Below are 20,790 nucleotides of genomic sequence, written 5' to 3'. Positions count from 1 at the left end.
CCTTTTTTTTATTACTACTTAAAGTTCTAAAAAATATGGATAAACAAACTAGAAAATTGGAATTATAACATCAAAGAGGGCCCCCTGAAACAATCTCTCGAATAGTTTCATTGTAATGTTAGGGAGGAGAGGGGGGGAGTCTAAAATAAACATAGCAGAATGTTTCCCGCATTTAAGTGGACTGATCAAATCAGGACATTTTTTTCTCCAAAACAAAATCTGGACATTTGCTTTCGAATTTTCAACACAAAATCGAAACAAAATCCAGTGATTATTCGAAGGAAATTCAAGAAAAAAAAGTGAGAAAAAACACCTTAGGTTTTCATTTTTTATCGAACACGTCAGTAGCGTTCGTATCGTTTTTCAACCTCCCGAAAACGCTTATTTAGATAAAAAATTGGTTTTATCAAAAAACCCAGCAAAATACGGACCTATTTTTAACAATATTTTTGCAACCGGGAAATTATTTGTACACTTTACTTTTAAAATCTGGGCATGTCCAAAAAAAAACCCGAGAATCTGGAATGTTTACCTTACAATAAATAATTCATCGCTTTCTCCTAATTATTGAATAAGGAATATATTTTAGGAGGTTCCAGCTAATCAAGCATTAGGTTTGATTTTTAAATAATTTCTTCACATTTGAAAAATGTTACGGATTCTGCGGGGGCTGGAATCACTTTTTCTTAGCTTTGTCGAAATTTGAATAAATAACAGTTCAATTATTAGTTTTTGGAGAAAGAATGTAGAATTGAAAAAAAACATTTCTCATTTTCATGTCAACGTCACGTCAAATTACAAGATAAATAAAAACTTACATTATTTATGAGGACCTTTATAAATATACAATTTATATGTAAAAAGTATAATGTTTACTTTAATTAAATAATTGGTCTTTTTAATAAACACTCCAGAATTTTTACCGGGTAATATCCGGGTAAAAATCAGGTTTCATTGTATTTAAGAAAAAATCAAAGAAAGTGAGAAGAGCGTAGCTCGAAATAAAATTAGTAAAAACGGGCAATCTAGAATGCTTACTTCATAAGGATAAGTATAAGTAGAAATAATGCAAAACTAATGTATGCACCCTTGTAGTTTCTCAAATTTGTGTAATCGGCAATACTGAGTTTCTCTCTTGAATTTCTATTCTAAATCCAGTATAAAACTAGAAATTGAAACTTTTTCAGCTGATATAACCAAAGTCTTATATTTACCATTTATTTTGAGGTACTTCTGTTTTATAATTATCCTCTACTGAACTTAAAATTATAAATATTGTGAATTCAGCATATCATTTTTCAATTGACCGTTCAATTTCAAATTATGTTCATCATGGAAAATTAAAAATAAACATGAGGAGATTGCGAGTCCAAGTCCTTTCGGTGAGCCGTTGTATCTTTTTCGAGAAATTCATGATATTTACGGCTTATGTTCTTTCTTTTCTTTTAACCCCATGTTTCTCTTAAATATTCTCGTAGTCTAATTGTGAATTTCCATCAGTGTATCTGAAAATACACATTTCTATTTTTCTAATCTTGTCAGAGATTATGGTATTCGTGTCTGAATTTGATTAGAAATTATGAACAGAATTTGAGACACTGAATTGTGGTTCAGACAGAAATCTGATTAATAGTTTTGGATTTTTCTTTTGAACTTTTGTATCTGAATCTCCATGGAATACTTTGGTGTAATTTTTGAAATTTTGGATTCTTCTTCTGAAATGTTATTGTTACTTCTCAATTATCACGACGACTATTCTGCTTTCGATGAAGCACTCACTATAATACACAATGATGAAATGAAAAACATTTACCTATATGGTTATCTTAGAATTTTCTAAAAACAGAGAATTTTAATTGATGATAGAGTTATCAAATAAACTGTGAATTGAAATTTGCATTTAACAGTTTTTTCCGCTTTTTTTCGTTGGATTTCTAAGATTTAAATTATCGTTTATGATTTAAAATATTGACGGTTTTGAGATTTTATGATTCAAGAACAGATAAAAATCACTTGTAAGCACGTTGAATGTGTTATTGGAGGTTTGAGAAATCATCAAATCAAAACAACCATATTTATAAAAAAAAAGTCATCCTACCCTAAAATTGACCAACAGGTTCACTTTTAAGGTGAGGCAAGAATTCTCAATGGCTATCGATATGTCCGATGGACAAAGTGCAAACCTGTGCTCCTTCAAGAAGCAGAGAAAGAGATTGGTTACATGGCCCCCAGCCATAGCTATGCTCAATCTCCAGTGTGACACAGCAGAAAATCTCACCATTTGCTTGAAGCATGTGCTAAATTGCAATGCATTTTAAACAATCAAAACAAACGGTGCTGCGTGTGAAGGTTTAGTACACCTACATAGTTCACTCACTCACAACCGTTTCGGAAAATGACGACGATGGAATCTCCTCATGTCTCAATCGGGTAGTGTCTAACTTTGGCACATTGTTCCAGCAGATTCGAGAAGTCGATCCGGCTCGAAGGACCAATTAGCAAGGTGAATGTTACCTGCTATTCACCACCAAGCCAGCAAGAAAGCAACAAACTTAAAACACGTTCGACGCGATTTATTTGCTCGGGATTGTTGAGTGTTTGGGTGTGTGCTAAGTATTATTGTTGTTTTGCACTTCAGTCACACATGGGGTGGATTTGACAGTTTTGTAGTGAATTTAATTGTTCGGCATGTGACGCTGAGGCGTCAAAATTGCGCTCCCTAGCAGGTGGCGGAATGCAAATGGATTGAAATTTTTGGTTTCTCGCCGTCTTACGGTGGTGGCACACCAAAGGTGTGTTCGGCGAATGATGGCGGCAAGGTCACGCCTAGATTGCCAGATAGGTAATGTCGTTAATTGTTTCACTTGCATGCATGGGATTTCGTTCGAAACAATAAAAGGTGCCATTGAAACAGGCAGTTCGTGACGCTGAAATGTGTTATTAATAACGGCATGTAGAAGCATCGCTCCAATAAAAAGAGCTACATTTAAAAAAAAAGAAACAGAACTATTAGGAACGTTTTAACGCGAATAACATCGTTTGACTTTGGAACAAATCAACTCAACAAATTTTCAATGTGTTTTTACATATTGGAAATTATCAGGCTAAAACTAAACAATAAATGAACTGATAAATTGATAAAGCTCCTTAATAAAGTCATTTATGGACAAAAAAATCCTGTTGAAAATGTCAACTACTCTGGACTCAAGGCAAATTGGAGAACTGGCAAAGGAATGATCACAGAAAAGTTTAAGTCAGATCGTTAATTTTTGCACGAAGCTTTTCACCAAGCCATGAAACGATAATCCGAATATCATTTTTTTATTGTATCAGAGTTTGACTACAAAAATGAAAACTTATACAATATTTTTTTTCAAAGAAATTAACACGATCGGAGAAAAAATGTGTATTAATATTAGGAACTTTCTTGTTTTGAAACTTTTAGAGTAACGAGAAGGGTTCGTCGCTTTTGCGTTGAAGTCTCCTGCCCACACGGGTTCTTTTATAAATCTACTTAAAAACAACACATTCGGCATTTCTGAAATTTTAATCACATTAGAAAAGTTTTGTGCTTTCTGAATTGAGGGTGAAAATTATTCCAGAACAGCTACAAATTTACGAAAACCTCCAACTACCATGATCAAGAGGGTCATCAACGACCATACAACATGTGGTCAACATGTTTTTTCAAGAGTTCAAAGTTGTATCATCATCTCGAAATCCAATTTTAATTCATGACAAACGAATTCTTAACCGATGTGTCGTAAACACTAGACATTTTCTCAATCTACATCCAGAGCTCAGAGTTATAAATATAGTGGATAGTTTTCTGAGTCAAAAATGGGATCAAACATGCATAGTTAAGTTCTTAAAAACCATCTTTAGGGAGCAAATTCCAGAACTTTGGTTCCCAACTGCAAATTTCGAATTAACATTGTGAAAAACGATTGTGGAACATTGCTCATTAATTTAAAATTAAAATTTTAACTGAAAAAAACCATTTTTTCTTCTAAAAAGGTTTATACTTTTTTCAAAATCAACAAGAAAATATTCTGATTTTAATTTCGGAATTAAGTGGTTCTGATTGTAAATTTGTAATAGAAAGAAGTAAAAATTGGGTTCGGGATGGTAGCACAGAGAACAGACGTACAAGCTCGAACAAAAGCTTTTCAAAAAGGTGTGTGAAATTTTAAATGCTGACATCCAAAAAATACGTTGAAAATTGACTTGAAACAGTGCCATCTATTGCGCCGTTCAAAAGTTACAAATCAAATGTTCAGGTGCCAACTTTTGAAAAAGCCGTAATCATATATGAACTGATTAACAATTAAACTAATGCCGCTCTAAAATAGACGGGTTTAATTTATTGCTAGATAAATGCAATAAGAGTTACCTTTGGCTGGACAGAATTTCATTCCCTTTATTTTTGCATTACTGATGCAGTTAAAATAACTAACAGTTCTGGAATCAGTTCGAAACTTGGCCGCCGACCGTGGCCTAGAGGATAGCGTTAAAGTCTTCTAAGCCAGAGGTCATGAAATCGAATCTCGGTTACGGCATACATAGTACTCTTTCTGTGGGTTGGTGGTGTTAACATTATAAGATGCTAGCCATTATATGAAAGATGTAAGCTTTAGCCTTAACTAGAATTTAAATCTCTTAAAAGAAACATGAAGTTTCACTGAGATCCTATTTGTGTGTATTCGTTTTTAATTTCTTGATATTCTTGAAACATGCCGAACAGTTCATACGACCTCGTACTTCTCGTTCGTCAGTTTTGACAGGCCCAGCCAAAAAAAAGTTGATTCAAAACTGTCGTTGGCTATTTTACACAAGTTTCGTAGGCTAGCTTGTACGTCTGTTCTCTGTGATTATAGTCATTTTGACTTTCTTTAATTTTTTTTTTTATAAAAGATTAAAACATTTTTCGATGCATTGACCTCATTTGAAAACCTCTAACTAAAACGTTTCTGGAGACGGCAACCGCTATTCCAAAAATTATTTGTAAAAATTTAAAAAATGCATAATAAAAGTGCATTTCTAGGGGATATTCATTTTTTCCTTTTGACTCGATAACTAGAGTAAACTTAAACCTAATAAAAATAAACATTCGCATCTAAACCAGAACCTTCGGCAAAAAAATCAAGTTCCCCAAAATTCAGACGGAAGTCAAAATTTTGACACACTGATGATGCTGAAGCTAAGCTAGGGTAAGCCTAACTAACGCCAATCATGAAGTGCTATCATCATTGAGCTTCATACAACAACTAAACTTGAACTTTTCAAGTGCCACTATCAAGCCGAGAACGAATGAATGAGTGGTGTTTGCTATTCTACTTAAGCAAAAGTTGTTCGGTGATTGTTGTGTGGTGAAAGAGGATACCTACCGATGGTAGCAGCACAAACTTTTCATATCCTTCCGAAAAGTTTCGGCACAATGAAGGAAGAGAAACTGTAAGTTCGGTTAACTTCTTCCCAATTTTGGTTTTCATGACGAGGGCGAGAATGGCGGTGTGAATTATTTCCACTTTTGGAACAGTGATTTTACAATCCTCATAAATTTAACCATGTGTGACATCACGCATTTGAAAGAGTTTCAGGCTGACTTTGTGTTCATCAATCTTGAAGTTCAACGTGGAAAAGACATAATTGAAATGATTGAGTGTTTACAATTTTTTTCATGTTGTTCGAATTGAAACCATCAATTTCATATCTTCATAACAATTCCAACATGTCGGTTTCATCGATTAAACCGAAGCTTTTCCAGTCAATTGGATTTGGAACCATCGAAATCCTCTTCCAACTATGAATGGAAAATGATAAGGCTCATAACATACATGTATAACTGTATATGTATGTAGCTAGGTAGTTACCTTGATCATTGCAAAAAACCACAAATGGATTTTATCAATCAAGTGACACGGAAAGGGTATTCAATCAAACGGCAATTATTCCATGGCCAATAGATGCATTTGAGAGTACTCTAGGGTTGTCGAAAGTTTTCGATTTGACTCATAAAATTTGACATTTTATTTTCAATCGAAACAGTTTTTTTTTTTCATTCCAATTAAAATTAACATTTGCATCGAAAAGTTTCTTTCTTTTTCTCTATCGAACAACTTTCCACTCTATGATATTTTTTTCAATAAAGTTGCTTCACAAATAACAAAAATTCCGTAGTTATCCTTAAAAAAAACTCGTGAGGTTGATTAAACCTTGCAGGAAATTTCAGATGTCAATTGCTGAAACACACTGATTGATTCGGCTATGTTATTGAAATCGGTTCAATAAAATTTATAGGGTTGGTTCATCCATGTCTCGGATGTGTGAATTGTCCTCAAGTTTTGAGTAGCCTGCATCAATATTTGAGACGAATCAGCAATCGTGTATGGTTGATTCAACAGAACAGAATTACTGAACTGCTGATTGCTCAAAATGAAAACAGAGGCAAAGTTGATTAAGAACAGTGATTTTCAAACTTTTTTCACCCACCGGCCCCTTTTGCTGAATTCCCGAGCTCGTTGCCCCCTATTAATTTTTTTTAAATATTTAACCACTAACCGTTGAATTTTTCGAGAAAAAAGAACTTATGTCTCCAGATAATATTTAAAGTTTTTGTGTTTGGAACAAGATTTGAAATTCATCCAAATTTATATCATGACGCTTTCCATTTCAAAAGAACTTCAGAAAAAAATGGAGTAGTTTCAAACTCAACCCAACAATGATTCGATTTTATTTCCAAAATATCAGATTTATATTTTTTCCAAAAAAAAAAGTCAATAAAATCGTTATCAAATTCCTGTACAGCTCATCAATAATGGAATGTATTCGAAAAAAATGCATCACTTTGTTTAGTGGATAAGTTTTGAACGCATGGATGTAAATAGATGAAATTTTCAGTAAAACTACCTAGTAATGTAATGTGTACGTACAAAATTTGGTAATAATCTGTAAAGTGTTTTTTGAGATAGCGTCCAATACTGAAGTAAATTGACAAAAATTTATGGGCAGGATCGAGAGAAATCCAGTGGGAGACCCAAAAACAGCTGGAAATCAACTATTTGACCAAAGTTCACATAATAAATCGTTTAGAAAGTCCTAGAGGACCCAATAGTGTGCTGAAATTTGAATAAAAGTAAAGATTATTGATTCCATGAAGTGAGAGGAATGTAAGAAGTTTTTTCAAGCTCAACCTGATAATATAAATAGAGGAAGGGATAAAAAGGTAAAAGTTTTCTGACTGTTTCGTCTAGCTGACTTCTAAATAGACCTGGCTTCATTTCTCCAAGGTAGAAAAGCTGCTCACCGGTAATATAAACAAAATATGGTGGTCAAATCGTACGCAAAATATTTGGCCTGCTTGTGGAAAGATATTTTAAAAAATTTGGTAATGGACAGCAAAACAAACTCTTTAGCGGTCACCTGGCAAGTTGTCAACCAGAAACTTTTCATTGACAAGTCTCGCCAGTATTTCCCGGTGAAAAAATCAAAGTCTAGTACTTAAGGAGGCTAACGATCTGTAGCAACTGCAAATTACTCAGTCCGTCATAACGATTAACACGACAAATGGCTAAAAATACAAAGAAGATTGCCTCAAAATGCGACCGTTTTTCCTGAAAAGCACTTCAATAGGTCTCACAAAATTTATTCTCTGTTTAAGTTGGATCTGGAATCGTGCCATTACGCAAAAACGGTGGTGGAGTGATAAAAAGTCAAATATGAAGTCACAAAGGGGTCAAAAGTCTGTGTTTTACAGACAAATCTGGACACCTGGCAACCCAGTTTGTATGTAATGATTCTGCATCATTTTTGCCCGAGAGCTCGAGTCTTAAGGCCAGTTGCGGGTATCATCTATCATCTTTGACACAATGCACATTTCAGTGCATTTTCGGCACATAGTTAGCTCCGATTGGCATTGAAATTTGCAACCTGTACTTTGGGTGTAATTTTCTTCTATTATTTTTAGAAATGAACAATATGAATAAGCAAGCACATCCACATTTCAACCGATTTTGCCTTATTTTTTCTGTGTTTCTGAGCAACGAAGTTTTTTCTAATCAATTTAAATGTTTCAATCAGTTAACTTAAATAATGTTTGTATGGTACTCAACCATGCATGATATTATAATTCGAACATCGCTAGCACTTTCAATCACCCATGACGATTATTTACTTGGATCAAATAATTTCATGAACAAAAATGAACATGTGAAATGTTTAAAACATAAAATAGTTTAATAGTTTGAATAAGTGCTAGACTTAAGTAACCAATTGTAATGAAAAAAAAACTTTAAAAAAAGCTTAATCTCTTATAAAGGTCAACCCTATCGTAGCTCCAAAAATGTGCCGAGCAGGTGCAAACATTTCCTCCAGACTACCCCAGATGGGAAGGAAGGGCATGACGCTTTGGTTTTCTGTCGCTTCATTATTCCGAGAAGCCATCATGATACCACACGGAAAATAATAAAAAGGTAAAATTTACCGAAATAAAGGGTAAACTCTCGTGAAACCAAAAACGGTAACTTCTACCTCTTCGAGGTGAAACTCACCTCGTTTATCTGAATCGCGCTGGAAAAAAGGTAGAATTCACCGAGACAAAGGTGAATCTGAAAAGGTTAATCTTACCTCGTAGCGAAGTGAAGTTTACCTAAATTGAGCTGAATAACCACCTAGAAAAAAGGTAAATCCAAAAAAGGTACCTTACACCTCTTCGAGGTCGACCTTACATTCTAACGCAGTGAATTTTTCTTTTTTGACATGATCATAGATTGTAAAACAATAATAACAAGGTAAAAATCTCCGTATATCTTAAATAAACATGAAATTATGAATAAATTTTGTTTTTGGTTTTATTTTAAAGCCAAAACACGGTAAACGTTAAAACGATAAAATCTAATTTTGCTCAGTGAATCTCGAAAAGGTAAATTTTACCTTTTTTGTAGGTGATAGAAAAAAAGGTTAAATTTACCTTTTTGATAGGTACATGGAAAAAGGGTAAAATTTACCTCGAAAGATGGGTGGAAAAAAATCACCTCTGATTATCGGTAAACTTTACATTTTTTTTATTTTCCGTGCAGTTCGAATCAAATCGATTCGCTATCCGATTTCAACCCACCAAACGAGTGTCATCGCGTGCGTCGCCGCCAATGATGATTGGCCACAAGTTGCAAGGCTCGCTGAAGCGCATTTTCCGATTACAATTCAGCCTGGTTAGTCAGGCCACAGCGTAATTGGATATTGGATACAATCGCACCGGTGTAAACCCTTTTTGTGGTAGGAGCACGGGGCAGTTTGATGAGCTTATTTAAATAACAATTAATTGTCAAGTATCTGGTTCATAGGAAAATCTGATTATACTGTGAGTGCATCAATATGATTTTAAGGCAGTATTGAATTGTGCATTCGTTCATATTGTTTGTTCACTTTTTTTTTTTATTTTATGAAAAAAAAAATCATTATTTCAACAATGTTGTATTCAACCTTGCAAAGCCTTTGTTTTTTATGTAGGTGTTGCCAAAAAGTAACATAACTGTTAGTTTTTATATCTAGAAGATTTAATATGCATTTTCCACTTTTTAAAGGACAAGACGCGTGTCTCACACTAAGACAATTTTCTACTCAAAGCAGATTGGAATGCCATTTTTATTCTTTGCCAGCTATAACATGTTTCATGACCAAAACTTTGTTCAAAGCGCCGAAATCAAAGCCTAAATCCAATAAATTGATTGACAACAGAACGATTTGCCGGGACCGTAAGCTTTAACCTAAAATCGTGCTGCATCAATCAATTTCCGACCATCAATTTCGTCGGCCTTCCCATCTACCAATCCCAAACGAGCGAGTTTACAACAGCTGATGACCGTGAAATCCATAAATTACACTCCGGCGCGACTGCTGTCCCCGTCGATTCCGATTACCGATAAAATATTTAGAACTTACAGCTAGATACAGCTTCCGAAGGATTTGTAATTGATTTGCTATTGCTCGTTGAGAAGCGGTTTTTTCGTTCGGCTTTTGGAAGCATGAGAATCCCCCATAAATCACCTGATTTATTCCGGGGACAACGACAAAACCAATCGGTATGACATAAAATAATACTGATAGCCCTTATCGTTCTTATGTGTTCCCAGACGGGTCCACCTACTTGGGACTTAAGGAGGATGTAAGAAGATAGATTTGTGGAAATATGTTTCATTTCAATGATAAAAAGTAAAACTTTGAAACTCATTAAGGCCGGAACAAATATCAAATTCTTCTTTCATTATCCTCCCTTAAATTTTTTTTAAAATCTCGAAGGGGAGAATAAACAAAGTTTGAACACTCTGTGGAAAATTTGATTGATAAATGGAATATACAAACAATATTAAGGGAAAAATGAAATATTACTTAAAGCATTCCAGGTTTTCCAAATTGTCGATCCTGATTAATTCGAATTTTCGATTTTGTGGCATTTAGATAGCATGCAATTTTTTTGCATACAAGCTTTTGTCCAATTTATTGTTTTTTAGATTTTTTTGCAATGATTTAAGGGTTTGAGCGCAATAATCCGTAAGTCCCTTCGAATTTTTGATAATATAGGGGAAAGTGGGGTATCATGGGCCACTTTTTTTCTTTATTTCATAACTTCTTTATTATAAAAGATAAAAAGAAAAAATAAATGAATGGAAAGGTTTTCTACATTTTTAAGGTATCATCAGGCATTTTATTTTTTAAATACATTATTTTCCCGAGTTCTGACTGTTTTAGAAAGTCTTTTTTTTTTGGATTTATAAATAATAAATAAATAATAAAGGTCCAAGGTGACTACCTTGCGGTACTCCAGACGGCATGTCAAATTTCCTCGAGCGTGAATTTTTTATTTTTGTGTACGCCTGACGGTTAGCAAGGTACGACGCAGTCCATTCAAGCGACCAGGATGGAAAGCCAAGTCTATCCATCTTTGCAATCAGTATTTTGTGCGGGACCCGGTCAAAAGCCTTCGCAAAGTCGATGTAAACCGAATCTACTTGACATGCTTTTTCCAAATTGTTGTTCAGCGAGTTCACGTAGCACATTAAGTTGGTGACAGTTGACCTTTTTTTAACGAAACCATGTTGCAAATCAGCGATGAAGGGTTTGATGGCAGCATACATACGTTCATGCATCAAAACTTCGAAGATTTTGGAAATTGCACAGAGTATCGAAATCGGTCTGTAGTTTTCTACACAATGTGCGTTTCCTGATTTGTAAATCGGAGTGATAGCCGCAATACGCCAGGCGTTAGGAAATGTCCTTTCTCTGAGTGAGCGATTAAACAGGTGACAAATCGGTGCAGCTAGAGATGCAGCGCAATTTTTTAGTACTGATGGAGGTATATCGTCTGGTCCAGTACCTTTAGATGGGTCGACTGTCGATAATCTTTCGAAAACTTCCTGTTCAGTGAGGGATGGCATAGGTAAGTTGACGTCGTGGCCCACGATTCAGCACAAGCTTTGATTTGCAAAGTGGTTGCGTTTGTGTGACTTATTTATGTTTCATCAAAAATTCCTTTTCCACGTGAAAGAAAATGACAAAACTAAGATCATAAGCGTACGAGCATATTTTTGTTATGAATTTTAGATCTCCCACGGATACAATTTGCAGGTGCTTGTTTAATTATGTAAGTACATTTGTCTAGGCTAGTTAAATAAAAGAAGCATATGATGCGTACATAAGTCAACAACATATAGAAAAACATGCTTACGCAAAGCGACGACGCTGGCTGTTGGATTGAGATTTTTACCTCAACACACAGCTAAGCTATTTAGAGTGGCCTTACGTTTCCCCATGGCCTACGTTACCCCACTATCCCCTACTAAATAATATCTCGATCGGTGAGAAGATGCTCGTGAAATCTTATTCCGCTAAAATAGCAAAGAATTTGGTCGGTTGTAATTTTAGCATACTCGCAATCCTGATCATGATCTATTTAGCACTCAATGGCTTCCGAAAGAAAGGAGACAATACCAAGCTTTAGCAAATGGAGAAAAGTGCGACTCCGTAGTGAAATTCAACAGTTCTTTCTAATTGGAACTCAGAAAGCGAAGCTATTGAAATGAAAGATTCAGTGGTGGAAAATTATTTATTTTGTGCGTCAAGTCCTTAAATAATTACTTACAACATAAGCGATTACTGTTTATCACTTTCCACCTCTCACGTTCCAAAACCGGAAAAGTTCTAATTTCTCAATGAGCAATTTGGTACTTCTACTCAGATTTTCTGGGAACATTGTTCCCATTTGTTACCACAAACCTAGTTTGAGTAGTCTCGCCTAACCGTTTTATGATGTAAACATTTGTACTGTCATCATCATCACCACCCTATTAGGATATACTTACAGATTTTAAAGAACACTATCTTACCGAAAGGCCTTCGCCCCAAGGGGCTGAAGAAAGCAAACATTTACGTACCAATTTTTCAGTCAAGAAACCCGCAGGAAGAAGAAAATTGAAACGAGTGAAACACGTATATGGGCAATATGGCCGTCTTCATTGCAACAATTTCTACCCGAGGAAATTTTTTAATAATCCTTAAAATGATATCTGCGGCTCGGGAATGTCAGTCAAAGGGATCTTTGGTAACATTAATAAATTATGGTTGGGCACAAAATGCAGAGTTTTCAGTATAATCCTTGTTAAAATTGATTCTAAATTTTCAGTATGACAACAACAGATGCGTTTGACAACCAAAATGTTACCCTATTTCGAGTCTGTTATGGTTTAATTGTGTTTAATTTCGGGAACCACACTGACGTTCTGGTACCAAAAATTTGGCACGGTGCGTTTGTATGCGATTTGACAGCTGGTTCAGTCTTCTGCTTCGCCCTAACCTCTTCGAGAAACCGGTTGGATTTTCAATGTTTATCTTTTTTATGTAAACAAACCTATCCTCTGTCAATTCCATTTATCAAAATGACCGATTGTGTGATTTGACAGGAACGACAAGACCACCTTCTTCAATACATCGTGGTGTAAGTTTTAAACAACATTTGAAAAAATGACTTTATTTTTGGAATGCTTTCAATGACACAGACGGATGTATATCTACATTTTTCATCAATAAATCAAAAAGAGATAATTCTACTGTGGAAACCACCTAACGCCAAAGTGACGATATAGAGACGTCCGCGGTGTATACACAGTAAACGAAAATTACCGAGTTCGGTAATTTTTTTTACCGAAATCCTAACATGTGTAAATCGTTAATTTTTTCGGTAAAAAATAAACGAACATCGGTAAATCGATTCTTCATTTACCGATGTTCGTTTATTTTTTACCGAAAAAATTGCCGAACAGTTTAACGATTTACACATGTTAGGATTTCGGTAAAAAAATTTCCGAACTAGGTAATTTTCGTTTACTGTGTAGGTACGAGAGAGGTCCATTGTGCTAGCGATAGATAACAACCAGCTCATCACACCTATATGCTCGTATAGGTTGTAATATGCACTGCACTACTCACATTGAGCCTGACCCACACATCTACCCATTACAAGGTAAAGAAAAATCATGTTATTGCTAAGTTTTTAACCTTCTGAAAAAGTTGCACGAAAAACCATTAAACGCTATTAAATTAACAAAATGGAATTACTTAAGTTTCCCTCCAGACATCAAAGCCATCAGGAAACAAGAGCCTAGAGAAAAACTCACACGGCAAAACCTACTACCGTAGTCGACTGACTGACTAACTATAGACTATAGTCAGCTGAGAAAAAAGAACGAAACATAAATGAATAACCATGTGTTTTTTACTGTACTAGCTAACGGTAGACTAGATGGCGCTAACGATGCTGCTATATTTTCTACATGATTGTGTATATAGCATATAGAGATGGCACATCAAAGACAGATTGATGATGATGGCCTACTGCGAATCGTGTGTGTCTTTTCCGTCTCATCAACCATCCACATCCGATTTTTCTACGTGGAATAGAAGAGGCCGCTGATGAAGATGTAACAACGTGGCTTGATGGCCTACTGCGTGTCTTCTGTCGCCTGGCCAGCAGCCACCAAAAGAAGAAGGATGATGACTATGACAAATTACTAACTATAAGGCACTTGAACCGTGTCAAGTCAGCAAATGGTCCCAAGATGCTCGATAAAAAGCGAACCCAGAACCGTTTACGGTGCCAATCCAGGGGCGTCTCGCGAGAAAAAAGGGAAAGTCATTAACAGAAAACTACTGCCCTGTTGATTGCGCGGTTAGCTCGGACTGTTTCGTGACCGTGACCGATAAAAAGTATGTGTATAAGCTGACAGCTAGCGGTTTCGGTTTCCTTTCCGCTCTTCAAATCCGAACTGAACGAAACAAGGTTAACGCCACTACACCTCTATGCGAGATTTCCCTTTTCATACATTCGTTTACGTACACAGAAACTTGCAATATACATCGCCGGATGTACCTACTTAGTCAGTACGTACGATTCACAAGCTTTCGTTTTCATTCTACGACGATCATGGGCGGGCACCTCTCTTATAGCCTGGCTTGACGGTGATACATCCATTCAGATACACCCACAGACACAGACAAATTCATATGCTGGGCTGTAAAATGGTGAACATATTAATCAATGGGCTGGACAAATGGGCAGTGAACGAAGAAGACCTGTGCTTTGCTGCAGAGGAAGATATTAAATTAGCATACAATCGATTCCTAAGGGAGGGCAGCCCGGGGCAAGGGAATGCAGTCTCCGGCATCGAAAGTGAGATCCCCGGTCCCGGTTCAATCAAGTGAAAGTGAGAAGAAGAAAGTTCGGTTAAAACGAAATCGAGAGTTGTTATTACGTCTTTTTGTGCTGTCATCATTGTCTGATGTTTCAGTCATCGTGTTTGAGTTGAAACTGCAACGCTCGATATATTTTACCGAAATATCTATCATTCTACCGAAAGACCAATGGTTTTGTCACTTTTATAATTTGTGTAATTTTTGTAATTTTATATCTTTTTTTTTTATTTTATTTTATTTTTTCACTTCCCCCCTCTGACTAACCCAAAGTTAGGAAAAATACTCCCGGCACATAAAAACTTTATAAGTGAAATGCCTTAATAAAACCATTTGTAATTTTTTTTTTTTCATTTTTGTCATTTATGTCATTTTGTTTAAATTGACTGATCTTCATTGCTAAGTTTGTACTAATTGAATACATTGTCAAAATTTGCTAAAACTGTCAAAATTGTAAAAATTTCAGAATTGCTAAAATAGTACAAATTGATTCACTAAGTTCAACTGTCCAAATCATCAAAATTGTCAAAAAAATTTGAAATTATCAAAACATGGAATTCACCCAAAACTTTCAATATTGTTCTTCTTGGTAAATTTCTGAATTGTGCTGTCATTTTTAACATTTTTGTCAACTTTGTCATTACTGTCATTCCTTTTATTTGTTTATTTTTTCGTCATTTTTATCGTTTTTTTCATTTTTTTTTCAGAAAGGAATTGTCTTAAATGACTAATTCTTCAAAATCATTGAATTTGTACAATTTGCTAAATTTTCAAAACTTTCAAAAGTGTCATAATTGTCAAAATTGAAAAATTTGCAAAAATTATTAAATTTGTCTCTCTTATTTCGATTGTCCGAATTATCAATTTTGTCATAAAAAAATTAAATTACAAAATTTTTTAAAATGGACAAAAATGTTAAAATTGTCAAATTACAGAAATTGTCAAAACAGTCAAAATTAATAACAACTGTCAAAATTATCAAAACAAACAAATTTGTTTAAGTGGTCAAAATTGTCAAAACTGTGAAAGTTGTCACAATTGTTAAAAAAGTCAAAACTGGTCAAATTTTCAAAACTGTCAAAGTTGTCGAAATTGTCAAAATTGTAAAAATTGTCTAAATGTTTTAAAATCGGTCAGAATTTTAAGAATTTTAAAAGTTGTCAGAATGGTCAAAATTTTGAAAGTTGTCAAAATTTCAAAATTGGTCTAAAACTATCAAAATTTAACAAAATTTCAAAATTTTTAAAATTGCCAAAATTGTCAATGTACAACTGAAATATCCATGAAATTAAAAATTGTTAGAATTGTCAAAATTGCGAAAATTGTCAAAAAACGAAATACCCCCTTTTTGAAAATGATCCATCATACTTAAAATAATAAAATAATTTTGGGTAAAACACACAAAAACTTTTTAGCTTAAAATAAAAAAATAAGTGGGGTTAAAAATTAATCATATTTCATGATTTGAATTCATTTTTGTTTAAATTCAAAAGAAAGGAAAATGGTTATTGATTTTCGGATTAATTGAATTCGGTTACAATTAATTGTTTTATGCCTCATTTATTTGATACAAAATGCTTTTTATCATTGGGAAAGTCTTCGTTTCCCTTTTTGCACATCATGGTCAATCTATATTCCCGCTAATAGCTTGCCTTGGGGGATAATTAACTCGTTGTAGGTTGTAGCTACTGATGAAAATAATGGAAAGCCTTACTTCGCGCAATGCAGGGTCCCATTTCCTTCCTGAACCAGCTTCGAATATTGGTTCGACTTCGATCGGTCCCTAAACATAAAAAAATAAAAATAAGTACATACCACACCCATACTTGAATTTATGATACAAACCTGTGAGTTGTGGAACAAATCCGGAGGGGTCCAGCCGCACCGACGAATAAGCACCTCGGATGAGAAAATTTGTTCATTTTTCCCGCTAATATTCTTTTTTTTTTCTTTTGTTTTTAATTTTTCGGCCAACTACACGATTATTGAAATGAACCGATTTTATATTTCGAATTAAATCAAATTTTATATGTAAGTAATAAAACATTAGTGTGTAAAAATTACAAAATTTTATTGTTATTTCCGATCGATTTTTTAGTGAAACGTATCGAAAAATTAGCATCGATATTGTAAAATAAAATAACAAAACGTTTTGTTGAAACCAACCCCCTTTCTTTTTCTGCGTGTATGCACCGGATAATTTTTCAATATGAAATGTTTCCAGTGCATAAAAAATAATTATCGCGGCAGTACTTTTAATGACTGGAGAAATTAATCATCTAGAAATCACTGGATAAATAGATAAAAACTATTTTTGTATTTTATTTATTTCTGAGTGTACTTGTCGGGAGACGAGATGCAAATGTAAACATAAACAAGTCGCCTCGCAGCAACCGAAATCGCAGTCCAAGTTGCCTAGTGTGGACTAGGCTTCAGGTATTTTCTGAGACAGACGTTGATCCGCTTTGTTGATGTTTTGGTTTTGAAAAATCATTACATCATAGTTGATTTTATTTTGAACTTTTAAGATTAGATTTGTTCAATGATTTTTCGAAAGAGAAATCTTTTTTTGCTCAAATTAAATATTCGTCCTTGGTAGAAATTTCATATTTAATTATCAGTTTTAAATGCGATGAATCTACAGAAAAACGTTATTGTAGCTCATATAGTTAACTTGCATTTGATTTTGGCGTGAAACTTAGATACTGCGCGGTCACTGAACATGCTTAATGTCATTGTTGTTCAGAGGACCAAAGGTCGCCAAAAAATTTGTAAACAATGAGAAATCAGCTGTTCGTTTGACATGCTGGGAAAGGGCTGGTTCTTTCCTAAATGATAATTCAGCACCAAATATTAACTGTTGAATCAATAGTAGCAACACGCGATGGATGTATTAGCGTCCCAGTTCGCGACACTCTCCATCAGAAAACAAAAAAAAATCTAGATAACAACAACATTTCTACCCATTAAACACACGCAATGTTTCTGCGTCTGTTGCAATCATCCATTAGCCGTATTTATTCCTATTAGTGCATTTTATTGCTGATTGATCCGTACCACAATTTTTTCTGCAGTCAGCAGTGCGCAAAAACCGGCGCATATTTCATCATGGCCGACCACTAGGTAATTATATTTTGTTTTATAATTCCGCTCATTATGGTGGCCTCCATAATTGACGATCAAAAAGCGATGAACCAATCCATTATAATGAGCAGGGGGAAAAAGATACCCACTTGCGTGCTGTTGTTATTTGGTATCTGTAACAAGAACAAGGGTCAGCATCAAATCAACAGCTCTGTTGCTTGTGTCCGAAAGGGTTGCTAGAGACATAAACAGTAACATTTGTAATGGATAGAAATTCTGTTTGTTCTATAGGAGAATGTTGAACAAACCTAACATTGACGTTTCGAGCTATTGAAATTTCTCCAAACCTTCTACTACCTTCTACTCGGCTATCAGTTATCAGCTATTTCCTAGCTTGTCAAACAAACAGCTGATTTCTCATTGTATACAAATTTTTGGCATATCCTGGTCCACTGAATAAATAACAACAATATTAAGCATGTTCAATGGCGTCGCGGTTTCTGAGATATGTATACCGAATTTCGGTGTTTCCCGGTTAGATTTCTTCACGGTCCTTCATGTGTAAGAAATTTAAAATTTTTGATCAGTTTCTAATACGATAAATCTACACAGCAAAAAATAATGTAACGATGGCCGATGTAAATTGAGCGGATGTTAGCCACAATATGTAATATTATGATTTTTTTATTGTGATACTACTCAACTGTTCGTTTATTACATCTAATCGATGTACACAATTTTAAACATGTCTGTTAATGTAATATTACATCGTCAATGTAATCACATCGAAGCAGCTCATAACTGTCAACAAAATAATTTTCATATCCAAAACTCCGGAAGGGTTTCTGAGGCTCAGAGGCAACCAATCTACTGGTAAGATATATCGATTTGTTGCTTATTTTTAAGCAAATCCAGTGATATTCACTGATTTTCATATTTTTTTGGTTCCAGAAAATTTATTCCGAAGAAAAAAAGTACAAAGAGTGTGGATAGGAGTTTTAAATCTTCAGAAAGGAGAGTAAGTCCTATTATGATTATTTTTTCATACCCGCTAAGCCTTGATATTCACGTTTTCTTTTATTTTTTTAGGCACAACGCAATATCCCGAGAATTTCTTCATGCCGAACATGCCGATCCGAGGCCAGTATCGAAATTCAGCGTCAGAAGAGACAATTGTTTTGTTCGGAGTCTGAAGTTAGACTTTGTTATAATAGCTACACTTTGATGTGATCGCTAAGGAAAGGCCAACAAATGAAAACCTCTAAACGTATCCCAAGGATAACAGACGCGTTTTATAGCGCTCATGAACTAAAATTGTGAAAATCCTGTTATTGAACTTCCAGAAAAATGGCTGTTGTGAAACATAACTTTAGCTATGAAGAGCCAAGTGTTTGCAATTAGATTAATATAAATCTGAACAAATCAAATTAGCAGTTTAATTGAATATTAACCCATCTGAAATGTCCCAGTAAATTATGCACAGATTCCTACAGAGTACAGAGTATCATTTGTTAGGCGAATTGTGATTTTTCAATAAATATTTCGTCATTTTGACTATCGCATTTTTTCCTAAAACAAAGAGTTCGAACGAAACTTGTTAATTGTAGAGTTTTCCACGTTTCTGAAAGTTCTACGACCATTTACATAAATAATATTGTCCTTTGAATTGTATCAACATTTTTCAACGTTTCTGTGCTGAATAAATGTTCCCATGTTTCTCTACTACGATAAATTTTTTAGTGTAATTTTGTTACATCTTATCGAGGTCACAGGTTTTACATCAAAACGATGTTATATTAGGTAGCATTTGCGACTCAAGTTATGTGCACGTTTTTGATGTAATAACGCAACACTTTTTTTGCTGTGTAGATAAATTAAAATCTACCTTGAAAAACATTGTGAAACATATCGATTGACTTCCATTTGATTTTTGGGTCAATCACATTGAGATACTGTTCGTTCGTTGAACATGCTGCATTTCGTTTATTATTGTACCAAATCAAGTCAGCTGTTAGTTTGACAAGCTAGGAAACAGCTGATTCAGGAAAAATCGACTTCGAAATGAGAACAGAACAGACCGACAATCCATAACAATAATCAAAGTGGGCGGCGTTTTCAAAAGCTTCTATGTTGGGTAGGCAGACATGCAGATGGTTCAATGGCACGAGACACACGTTATAGGCAACAATCAGTATCTACCCAAAACAGACCGAACCATTTTCCGGCCGAGCCCGCTCAACGAATGATTCAAATTAATAACCTTAAACGCGATACTGTAACTTTTCCAACTGAGGTATGATGATACATTTTGTGGGTCGCCTCTGCATCCGGATAAGAGTGAACGAGCTCAATGCTGCCTGCCGTGTACATTTAGGTACAAGAATTCATGTGCATCCTAAATTGGGGATAATTTATGGCGAAAAATAGACACGCACCCACTACAAATGGCTGCCGCAAGTTATGGCATTCATTTATCGACATGCAATATGATTGAGAAAATGTGCTGCCGTGCCACCAGCAGCCATAATGCGGCGCAATTGCATATTTGTTTGCGTCCGCAACTGATGGTCGAGAAACTCTAATTTCTATTATTTCATGCAATCCATCAGCAGCGCTGTTGGTCAGTCAGCAATTTTTGAATTATTATATTTTTATTTCTTCACAATCCATTCACTCATCGTAATCACTGCGAATCGCTTTGCTTTGATTGCGCTCATACATAAATGTGGATCAATTCACACGAAATAAAAAGAACATCTCGAATGCTAGGCCGATGATATAGTAAATGCGAATTGGCGAACGCGACCAATGCGAACTCGAGCGGCGGAACAAATTTGCATCTGCTTTGCCGCATTCAGTATGTCAGCTCAAAGCGATTTCAATGGTAAGTAAATGGGAACAGGTTTTGACAGCTCCACCGCAGTTCGCTTCGCGTTCACGTTCGCGATGCACTATGTCATCGACATA

The 20,790-nt window shown here is 35.0% G+C and overlaps 1 protein-coding gene and 1 long non-coding RNA gene across 4 annotated transcripts in view; both read left to right on the top strand.

Annotated features, from left to right (window-relative positions):
- LOC129756918 (uncharacterized) overlaps nt 1–20,790 on the top strand; it is a 220,671-nt gene that overhangs the window by 177,284 nt on the left and 22,597 nt on the right. The window lies entirely within an intron of this gene.
- On the top strand, nt 18,648–19,202 carry LOC129757475 (uncharacterized). Its single transcript, XR_008739717.1, has 3 exons — nt 18,648–18,696; nt 18,775–18,841; nt 18,913–19,202. It is a non-coding gene; the product is annotated as an uncharacterized LOC129757475 (long non-coding RNA).

This window comes from Uranotaenia lowii, chromosome 1 (genome assembly GCF_029784155.1).
Source record: "Uranotaenia lowii strain MFRU-FL chromosome 1, ASM2978415v1, whole genome shotgun sequence".
Classification (NCBI taxonomy): domain Eukaryota; kingdom Metazoa; phylum Arthropoda; class Insecta; order Diptera; family Culicidae; genus Uranotaenia; species Uranotaenia lowii.
This window is presented reverse-complemented; position numbering and strand designations above follow the sequence as displayed.